The 10,962-nt window shown below is 42.9% G+C and overlaps 1 pseudogene; it reads left to right on the top strand.

Annotated features, from left to right (window-relative positions):
• The first annotated feature begins 1,330 nt into the window (after positions 1–1,330).
• Positions 1,331–2,087, top strand: LOC144664142 (serpin B6-like; annotated as a pseudogene).
• The last annotated feature ends 8,875 nt before the right edge of the window (positions 2,088–10,962 follow it).

The raw sequence follows: 10,962 nt of genomic DNA, 5'->3' as shown, positions 1-10,962 counted from the left end.
AGTGATCAAACCAATAGGTAGCTAAACTACGTGCCTACGTTTGAGGTTATTTTGAAAGGCAAGTCAAGGTAACTTTAATTGCTAAATATTTTCAAGTGTTTTCACCGCCCAGTATGAGAGGTTCGTTTGCCTTTCAAAAGACGATAATGTACGTCAGTCAATGTACGTCAGTCGTATTGGCCTTGGAATATTGGCCACGCAATGACGGCGCCACATCTCATCAAAGATGCGGCAGACTAGCTATAAATTATATTGTTTTGGACATTTCATTATTCAACACGTTATGATAATTTCTTTGACACTGTATCTATTAAGAGGTTCCTAAAAAAGTCTAATACGTTTTGGGCTGTAACGCTGTATTGATGAAGATCAATATAAAGAAAACTAAAGTAATTATTTTAACAAAAGTGGTAAAATTTTCAGAAATGAAGTTAAGCTTGGAAAACAGCCAATGAGAGTAGTTGATAGATATGTTTATCTGAGAGTAGTCTTGACGCCGAGTGTTTCTTTTGCATTAGCTCAGAAGACATTGTATAATAAATCTTTGAGGTCTATGTATTGTTTTTTTCAAAGGAGATAAACGTCTATAATGGTGCCTCTGTTTTAGCTAGTTCGCAATGTACATTATCGTCTTTTGAAAGGCAAACAAACCTCTCAAACTGTGTGAAAACACTTGAAATATTTAGCAATTAAAATTGCCTTGACTTGTCATTCGAGATAACGTCAAACTTAAGCACCCAGTTTAGCTTCCTATTGGTTTGATCAATGGACTAAAGAACTCATCGGGCGCCGATTCGAGTTTGTGGGCGAGAAGTTTTCTAAAATGGAAGCTGTAATCGAAGCAAACAACAAATTCACCGTTGATCTACATAAGGCGCTCAAAAATGACCAAAACTTCGCCGGCAAAAACCTGTTTTATTCGCCAAGCGGTTTGAGCATTGCACGTGCCATGACTTTCATGGGAGCAAGAGGAAACACAGCTGCGCAGATGGCCAAGGCTCTACACTGGGAAGCGATGCCTTAAGAACAACTCCACACCGGAGAACAACACTTTCTCCAAGCTCTCCAAGTGTCGAACACCGCAAAAAATGAGCTGCTGGCTGCAAATCGCCTTTTTGTGCAGAAGAACTTCAGCCTGGTGCAGGAATTCGTGGAGGCGACAAAAACGTTCTACGATGCTGAAATAGCCTTGGTTGATTACTAGAAAGAAGCAGAGGGCGCTAGAAAAGAGGTGAATGGGTGGGTCGAGCAGAAAACGAACTCAGAAGATCAAGGATTTGATTGCCGAATTAAGGAGTCTTTAACACACTCACTCGGCTGACCCTGGTGAATGCAATTTATTTCTAGGGATTTTGGCAAAAACCAGTTCGATGAAAAGTGTACTTGGGAACAGCAATTCTTTGTCTCCGAAAGTGAAGAGGTTGAAGTACAGTTGATGCACGTCACGGAGACGTTCAGGCATGTTAAGGATTGCAGGGAGGAAGAGTTTAGGCTCGAGGGGATGATGGCGGTGAAGGAACATGCCGTGGGGCACCGCACGAAAAAGTTCAAACATGCTGAAGACAGCGGGGAGCTCGCTTGTCAAATTCTTGAGTTGCCTTACCAAGGTGAAGATCTGTCCATGGTCATTCTGCTACCTCACGACACCCATGGGCTGGGCAAGTTAGAGGAAGACCTCACACATGACAAGTTACAAAAGGCTCTTGCTCTGGTATCACAGTCTCACCCTCACAAGGTGGAGGTGTCACTGCCAAGATTTAAGCTGACTCAGCAGTTTAAACGCAATGAAATTCTTGCAAACATGGGAGCAACAGATATGTTTAATGAGTTCGAGGCTGATTTCTCAAGCATGTCACCAGGCCCCGAGAAGCTCCATGTATCCAATGTCATTCACTAAGGCATTTGTGGAAGTGAATGAGAAGGGCACAGAAGCTGCAGCAGCTACCGCCGTAGTCATACAGAAACGAATGGGTGTAAAGTACAAACCTATCTTTTGCGCCGACCATCCATTTTTGTTCATGATTTGTCACTAGAGGTCCAGTGCGATTTTGTTTATGGGTCGTGCAGTGAAACCAGAATCTAATTGAGAGTGTTGTATGCCAAAAACCTTACCTGTAGGTTGCTACGTACTCAGTCAGAACAGTTTAAGACTGCTATAGTTACCTGTGCATTGAACAATGTTTGTTATCGTCCAACAGTTTAATATAATTATATTGTAATAATGGGGGAATTGGTAAGGTCAATTTTTTGGCTACCGATTAGTAAAAATCTGACTGTATATTCTGTGAAACAATTGTTTCTGGGTACCTGTAGGCCAAGTGGTGTGCAAACTATAAGTTCAACCTGACAGAACTACATTTCCCGGCTAACAGTTACCCAGCAATATAACCTAATCTAAGCGTTGTTTCTCAGCAGTTCAGTTGCTTTGGACGCAGTGCGTACCTAAAATATTACTAATTTGTTTGTTTGTTTTGCTTTTGTAGCTGAATGAAGCACTTTAAAAGTTGAATGAAGATACTTTATAAGACCATTTTGTATATTAGTTCTGTTAAAGGTAAAATAAATTTATAACTCTATGGATCAACGCGTAATTTAACCTCGTTTAATACACCGGAAGAATACCCTAAAATATATTTTCCTTATCTCTTAGCCGTATGTCGAAACCAAAATTTCGAAGAATGAGGCACACATTTAAAGTTCGTTTTGAATAGGTTTTCGACCTTTTTCGCTGTAATTTGACAAGTATGTTGTCTGATAATCGGTCGGAAAAAAACTATAAACTCTCAAAGTTTAATCAAGTAATCAATTACTCAATATTCCCGTCACATTTTCTTAGAGAAAGGTGTGAAAAACAAAAAGCGATTAGTGATCGAAATGAACTCGATTTGTGAGCCTCGGTATTTGCAAATTGAACGCTCTATTCAGAGAACGTTGATTATTTTGACTTCAATTGAATAATTTATATCTTTGGAATCTAAAATTCTGAAGCTTTCAGAAATACATACCTTGCTGGGGTTTGTTAAACGCTGGACGTTAAAGCATCTCTAAAGCACGATGATTATTTGGGGTATACTGATGTATACATAATTTCGGATATCGAATCTTTTTTCCCCTCAACAGAATATGTAAATTCACTATGATAAATATTACGCATGCATTGCGGACCCATTTAATGTGACGTACAACGAGGGCCTCCCAGGAGGTTCCGTGTTTCCTTTGTTCCCAACAAAATTTCCCCGTGTTCCCTAAAGGTATTTCTTCGATTTTGGTGTTCGCTGTTTCCTAAAATATGCTTTCGTTCCCAGTTTTATTTTTCTTATGTTCTCATGTTCATAAAAAGTTAAGGTGGGGGTTGTTCCTTGAAACCCCTGGGGTAGCCTGTTCAAAGAAGTTACACTCCTTCTTATAAAAGCGTGAACACTAAAAAATATGTCTGGAATGTTTGTGTTTAGCCAATCACATGCGAGAACTTCAGACCACAGAAACCACAAACAGTAAATGGGTTTCCATCGGTCACGGAGCAACTTTAGTTCTTATTTTGTTTCAGGATACACGCTCTGTCTTTTTTAAGAATTTAAGAACTGCTATTCTTTCGTATCGAGGGCCACATCCAGAACATGGTTTCAGGGATTTTTGAAAGAAAAAAAGGACGGTTTCTCTAGCGACGATATACGACATAGTTCAGTGCATGCAGTATGTTGTAGACATGTCTAGACATAAGATGTAAACACGATAAACCGAATATAAAATACAAAATTGTGGAGTTTTCGTTACTGATTGTAAATCTTTTCGGTAGAACAAGGGATTCGATTTATTTCGGCAAACGATTTCAACCCTTAGGCAATTAGAGGTTCCGTGATCGTAAGACTGCAAACTGCAAAGGCTCCAGACGAAAATTATTCAAAATGTTGGCGTGATTGGTGCAAAGTAAACACCTCAATCGCTCAATCGTTTGATTTTCGCTTTTCCTTCCCGCTATCGTTTCGCTGTTATCGAAGAAACAAACCTTCCTTCTATCAGTGTTTAGGTCTGCTACAATAGTTGGGGTGAGATAAAAACCGGAAAATGCAAGCTTACCTCAGTACAAATTGTAACATGCCATCAGGCGAACGGTAACTGCAGATACGAATTCGTTACAATTTTTGAAAATTGGCGGCAACTGGGGCAAATCGTAGCGTCGGGCGCATCGGTTTTTCAATTTTTTCTATAAAAAAAATCACTCAAACCTATTCTTCAGTGGAGCAGTGAATGTTTTCAAAAAGGAAGGAATTACAATTAAGTGTGTTTACTTGTAAATTGGAGCGAAACGAGAACCAAATATTGTTCCGTGACCGATGGAAACCCATGTGGTTTCTGCGGTCTGAAGTTCTCGCATGTGATTGGTTAAAAGACAAAGAACATTCCAGACATATTTTAAGTGTTCACGCTTTAATAAGAAGCGGTGTAACTATGTTTTTGTGGTCGGTAATATCTTTTATCTGGGAGAGCATTTTCACATCCACTTAAAACAAGAGAACTGTGTTCTAAATATGAGCGAGTCCTTTATTTTGACGTTAACATGGGCTCCTGACGGTAACTGCTGGCTGATAACAGAGCACTCCAAATGTATGCTTCAGCTTTTATTCCAAAAACTCTCTTTATGAAAGTTACATTTTGTTTATGGGATGTGTAGTGGAGCCAGAATCATCCAGTAGGTGTAGGGTTAGCAGTGGCGGATCTAAGGAAGGGGCCTGGGCCCCCACCTCATTTTTTGAGAAAACCCATTCTCGTCCCCATAGCCCTTTCGTTTCTCTTAGCCGGCTGGGCCTTGGCACGAGGAAACAAAGGGCTCTGGGGACACAGGATTTCCAGTCCTAGATTCTAGGACTTCCGGTCTTCATGTATGCAGTCACGACGTTTCAAAAGAATGTATGAGAGAGTCGTTACGTTTTCGACTTCCGTTTAGGAATTCTTTGTTCCAAACAGCCAATCAAAAAAATTCGAATTAATTCAAAAATCCTATGTCCCCAGAGCCCTCCGTTTTCTCGTGCCAAGTCGGCTAAGAGAAACGAAAGGGCTATGGGGACGAGAATGGAGAAAACCAAGGCCCACAGTGCTGAGAAAAATAATATTCGAGAGCATGCCCCCCTCTTATTCCAGGGTCTGGATAATCGGGTCCCCCACTTACCTGAAGGTTAGGGTGTGGAGAGCTGCTTATAACTTCTTTTTTATATGGCTGGCTCTGCGAGCATGCAAGATGAGGTACACCCTGCATTGTGATTGGCTACCCGAGCGGGTAAGATGGGCCTATCTTGTATGCTCGGGATTGCCTGCAATTTTCCCGCAAATTTGTTGTTGGTTCTGCCGGCTCACGCGCTGAAATTTTGTGCAAGGAAAAGTCTTTTATTTATTCATTCTTCGAGCATGTCAATAAATTCAATAAATTCATTTTATTGTTTAATCTAATTGCAACAAATAATTTTGTGGGGTCTTTCGTGCCTTTAACTGGCTTCCTTCAGGTTACTATCAGGTTACTAATAAGCAGTATAAAGAGAGTAATTTCAATTCATAACTCATGTCTTTATTGCTCATATAATGAATCCTTTATTGACCAAGCTTGTTTGGTCAAGATGGCGAGATATTGGCCTACTTCTTTTTCTGCGTGTTTATTATCTTAGGCTAAAACCTGAGGTAAACAAAGTGACATGATGGTTACATCATCACCCGGGTGATGATGGATAATTGATGCGTGATAACTATCGATTATTTAGCGCGAGGTTTGTCACGTCATGTCAGTCATTTGCTCTTAGTTCGCGGTCAACAGCTCTCGTTTACAGACCAATCTCCAAAATATCATGACTCACGAAAACTCTTCTGGCAAATCAGTCAGACGCTCAACGCGACTAAAGTCTTCAAAGAAAGATCCTGACTTCCTCTACTCCGAGCTGGCCGGACAGTGGCAAGATTTTCAGTTTCCAAATGAAGAACTACCTCAGCCGGCGCTCACCAAACATGGCAAACAGCGTGTGGTAGAAGCAGATTTGGGCGCGCATTCTGCTCAAGGAGCTTCTCCCGCCACAGTAGACCCTATTCCCAGGGCACGCGATTTGGAACTAGAAATCCGGCTAACTGAAGCTCAAAACCAAAAGCTGGCTCTGGAACTTGAAGTTTTGCGACTTCGCCGCGCCGAGGGCAGCACAGACGTGCATGCCGAGAATGCCGCTCCTGAAAAGACACGCAAGAAGCGTACAGTGGACTGGCCTCACGAATTCGCTCTAGGTAACTTTTCCTCTAATGATTACGACAAATTAGAGCTACCCGACTTTGTCGGGGGCTTTTTAGCTATGATCAAGTCGTATGATTCGCCCCTTAAGTCGGCCATGTTAGAGTTACTGGAGCTTCTCATGACAAAGGCCTCCAGTTACTCATGGTCAAGCGTTCGTTCCTTCCACGGCCACATCGCCAAACAAGTAGAATTGTGGCGCATGGAATGGACCAGCCTCCCGGAGATTCGTGAAAAAGCCACAACCTATTTCAAGCACTCAGATCTCCGATCCAGTCAAATTAGACCAAATACAACGGGTTCCTTGTTTTCGCCGAACGTCCCACCCTCCACCAACCAGCGCCCTTCAACGAAACCCGAAGCCGATAAGCCATGTCGCCAATGGAACTACTCTGACTCCTGTTCATGCGACAAAGCCAATTTAGAATCCTTCAACGCCTTCCACAAGTGCCGGGTTTGCGCTAAGGACCACCCCATGCTACATTGTCCAAAGCGAAGAAACCCAATTCCTCCCCTTAATTCATCATGACTAACATCACAGATTTCCTCGGACAGCGACCTTTCCAATTTATCGACCTCGGATCTGACTAATGGATTACCACCGGGCTCAATCACCGGGACTACCCTGACGTCAACTGTACATCAAACGTTTGTAACTCCTGTCATTCAAAATATTCTTGTGTCGAAACACGACCTCCCTAACGCCTTTGGCGCTAGAATACCGGTACTGACCCCTTTGAACATTCCCGTTTGGGAATCTAAATTACTGGACTATCCCGATCGCCAAATCGTCGACTTTCTACACTACGGCTGGCCTATCAATTATACTGCAAATCACCTGCCTGTTTCCTCCGATAAGAATCACGCATCAGCAATTACATACGCCGATCATGTACAGCATTATGTCAACACAGAACTTCGCTATCACGCGATAGCTGGTCCTTTTCGTGACAATCCTTTGCCACAGCCTTTGGTCTGTTGCCCACTACAAACTGTACCTAAGCGCGGGTCGTCTAAACGTCGCGTGGTTATGGATCTAAGTTTCCCCCCACACGCTTCAGTCAATATTGGTATTCCGGATTCTTCTTATTTAAACGAGCCCTATAAACTTCGCCTTCCAGGGATCGATCGGTTATGCGAGTTCATCTTGCAGCTAGGCAAAGGTTGCTTGCTGTATAAACTCGACCTGCAACGCGCCTACCGTCAAATACCAATCGATCCCAAAGACTATCATCTGCTGGGATTTCGTTTCAACAATCTTCTCTATTTTGACACTCGTTGTCCATTTGGTTTGAAGACTTCCGCTATGATCTGTCAACGCACTACAAAGGCCGTTGTGCACTGTTTCACGCAATTAGGCTTTCTGACGGACGTTTACCTCGATGACTTTTACGGAGCCGCTTTCCCCGCAAGAGCATCCAAGGCGTTCACTTCATTGAAACAGCTGCTACAAGACCTCGGTCTTCAGACTTCACCCGATAAAGATTCACCGCCATCCACCAAAATGGTTTGCCTCGGTATTGATGTCGATTCAGAGGAGCTATCGCTCTCTGTCCCTCCTTTCCGTGTACAAGAACTCTTACAAGAACTGACTCTCTGGTCTCAGAGATCGCGTTACACCCTGAAACAGCTGCAGTCCTTACTGGGAAAACTTTCATTCGTAACCGCTTGCGTCAAACCGGGACGAATATTCATGGATCGTTTGTTGAATAATTTGCGTTCCTTCCCAAAGTCTTGTTCGTCTCGACCAATTTCTGACGACAAGCGCACCGATATTTCTTGGTGGTCTAATTTCTTGCCCTTGTTCAACGGTGTTTCTCTCATCAAGCCACGTTCCTGGGACTTTTCCGATCTTCACTTCGCCACGGACGCATCATTGACGGGCGGTGGTGCCATCTGTTTAGAAGAGTGCTTTCATTTTCAGTTCTCCCCTGATATTCTTACTAGCGCTTCTCACATCTCCTCTTTGGAACTCTATACCATAGTGGTCGCCGTTCAGTTCTGGGCGCCCAAGCTTCGCCATCGCAAATTCATCGTGTCCTGCGACAATGAAGCCGCTGTTACAGTTATCAATTCTGGCTCTTCAAAGGACTATTTCATGCAGCGCTGCTTACGACAACTGTGGTTTTCCGCCGCCGTCTTTGACTTTGAGCTCCAGGCTCGTCACATCCCAGGAGATCACAATGTTTTAGCCGACGCCTTGAGTCGTTGGCACTCGGATCCCGCACTTCAGGACACTTTTCAGATGTCTGCCCGCAGTTTAGGCAGAATTTACACTTTTCAGCAAGTCCCACAAGACTGTCTCACGTTTCAAATTCAGTGACAATTTGTTTTGTTCTTAGTGATCTCGCTTTAATGCTAGGATATTTTATTATCTCTTATATAGTCAGCTTAGTTATTCCGTTTTCCCTTTTTTATTTTCTGCTCTAGGTAGTTTACAAGGTCTCCAGTGGCTAGACAGTTTCAGTGACAGACTCATTCGTTTGGCCCATGCCGCGTCTACGCATAGGAACATGCAGTCTCACCTAAAACTATTTACACAGTTTTGTAATGACCTCGGTCATCAGCCTTTCCCTGTTCAAATCACCACTATTTTACGCTATCTTGCTTTTCTTTCTGCTTCAGGCAGGGCTTTCGGCACTATCCAAAATCATATTTCAAGCATTAAGCATTTTCATCGGTTATTAGGTTTTGCTCCCGGGTGGGATTCGGCGTATTTATTTCAGTTGGCATTACGGGGTTCCAAACGTTATCTCGGGACGGCAACTTTTCGTAAACTTCCCATCACACCGAAATTGCTATTGTCCATGGTTCGTTTGTTCAATTTGGGAAACCCTCTCCACGCGGCCATGTGGGCGCTTTTTCTGGTGGCTTTTTTCTCCTTTCTTCGCAAGTCTAACTTAGTGGCGGATTCTCCCAGCGTGACTTCCGATAAGCTTCCTCGCCGCCGCGATTTCGTTTTAACCTCTGAGGGTGCTTTTTTGCACATACGAGCCACTAAAACTATTCAGTTTTCACAGCGTATTTTGACGATTCCGCTGCCATTTATCCCAAGCTCTCCCCTCTGCCCTGTCTCTGCATTGCGCAACCATTTTCGCCTCAACAATCTTGCCCCGACCGATTTTTTGTTTTCAGTTAAATCTTCTAATACCTCATCTCCGCGTCCCATCACTTACCGTAACTTTACCTCCTTTCTATCTAAGGTAATCGCTACCCTCGATTTAGATCCCCAGTCTTTTTCTCCTCATAGTTTCCGAAGGGGAGGTGCGTCTTTTGCCTTCGAATGCAACGTCCCGGCCGAACTAATTAAGTTTCAAGGGGATTGGCGTAGCGACGCTTACTTAGTCTATCTTGAAATGTCCTCAACACAGAAGCGTCTCGCAGTTGGTCTCTCAACATACAACGACATAAAATACAAACAACCCCTTCAGGGCTTTTCACCAAAGGAAACGCTACTACTTTTATGAGCAAAACAAAATAGAGGACAATTTTTGGGGCTCATTCTCAGAGGAGCTTATATTGAAAAGCAGTTTTGCATCTCAGATTTTAAAAAGCTATTGCTAATAAAGACTATACCTATATGTACAGAATATATGAGGGAGGAGTGGTGGCCTAATGCCCGGGGAGGGGGGTACTCGGGATTTGAAGCGATGGGGATGATTGAAGGATTTTTTTGGGTTCAAAATTTTTGATTCTGGGATTTTTTTGGGTAGGAAAATTTGGCAAGTGTTTTTTGGTTTAATTAAGTAGGGAAATCTTTGGGTATTTAAAACAATCTGAAGATTCATGGTAGTGCTTTGGCTGTGTAGTTCTGCGAATAAAGTACAATCAAACATGTTTTGCTGTTGATTTTTGAGGGATCAATTTTTTGATCTATGGATTTTTTTGGGTTATGGTGGAAGCCCTAGGGATTTTTTTGGGTCCTGATTTTTGCTCCCATTCAATCATCCCCGTCACTTGAAATCCCGAGTACCCCCCCCCTGGGGCGGGGGCCTAATGGTTAGTGTAGTGTACTCTAGATCGAACGCTCTGGGTTCAAGCCCTGGCTGAGGTCACTGCATTGTATTCGTGGGCAAGACACTTTACTCTCACAGTGCCTCTCTCCACCCAGGTTTATAAATGAGTACCAGTGAAGTACTGGCGGCTAACCCTGCAATGGACTAGCATCCCATTCAGGGGGAGTACAAATACTCCTAGTATTTAATGCCAAACTAAACAGGATAAGCTTCAGTGGTATGGGCCACTTGGTTTGACGTATACTTTACCCTATGTCCCAAGGGGGTACTCAAAAAAGTTTTATACGGGGAGGCTCTGCCTCAAGCACTAACCCCTTACCATTTTATATACCATTTAGAAGGTACTCCTTTCATATACCTGAAAGACATAGCATAGACTTAGAACACAACATTTTCATGTCATTTTTATGTGCTAGGACTTTAAATTAAAATAATACAGCCATAATATTGCATCTGCTAGAAATATTTTAATTAAAGCCCTTTTAAAAACCTAAAGGGCAGATTTCCATACTCTTTCGTATACTTAAACTTGTGAAATCCCTACCCTTTTATATACCTGAAGCCTGAAAACGGTACCCCTTTTGGGCGGAGCCTCCCATATAGGCAATTTAAGGGAGCACCCCCCCCCCCAGCGCCTTATGAACAGAATACACAGTACGTGTATAGGGACATCCCCCTTATCCA

Source organism: Oculina patagonica, chromosome 8 (assembly GCF_052425735.1).
Source record: "Oculina patagonica isolate OP01 chromosome 8, crgOcupat, whole genome shotgun sequence".
NCBI lineage: Eukaryota > Metazoa > Cnidaria > Anthozoa > Scleractinia > Oculinidae > Oculina > Oculina patagonica.
The sequence above is the reverse complement of the archived record's forward strand: the minus strand, read 5'-3'. Positions and strand labels throughout refer to the sequence as shown.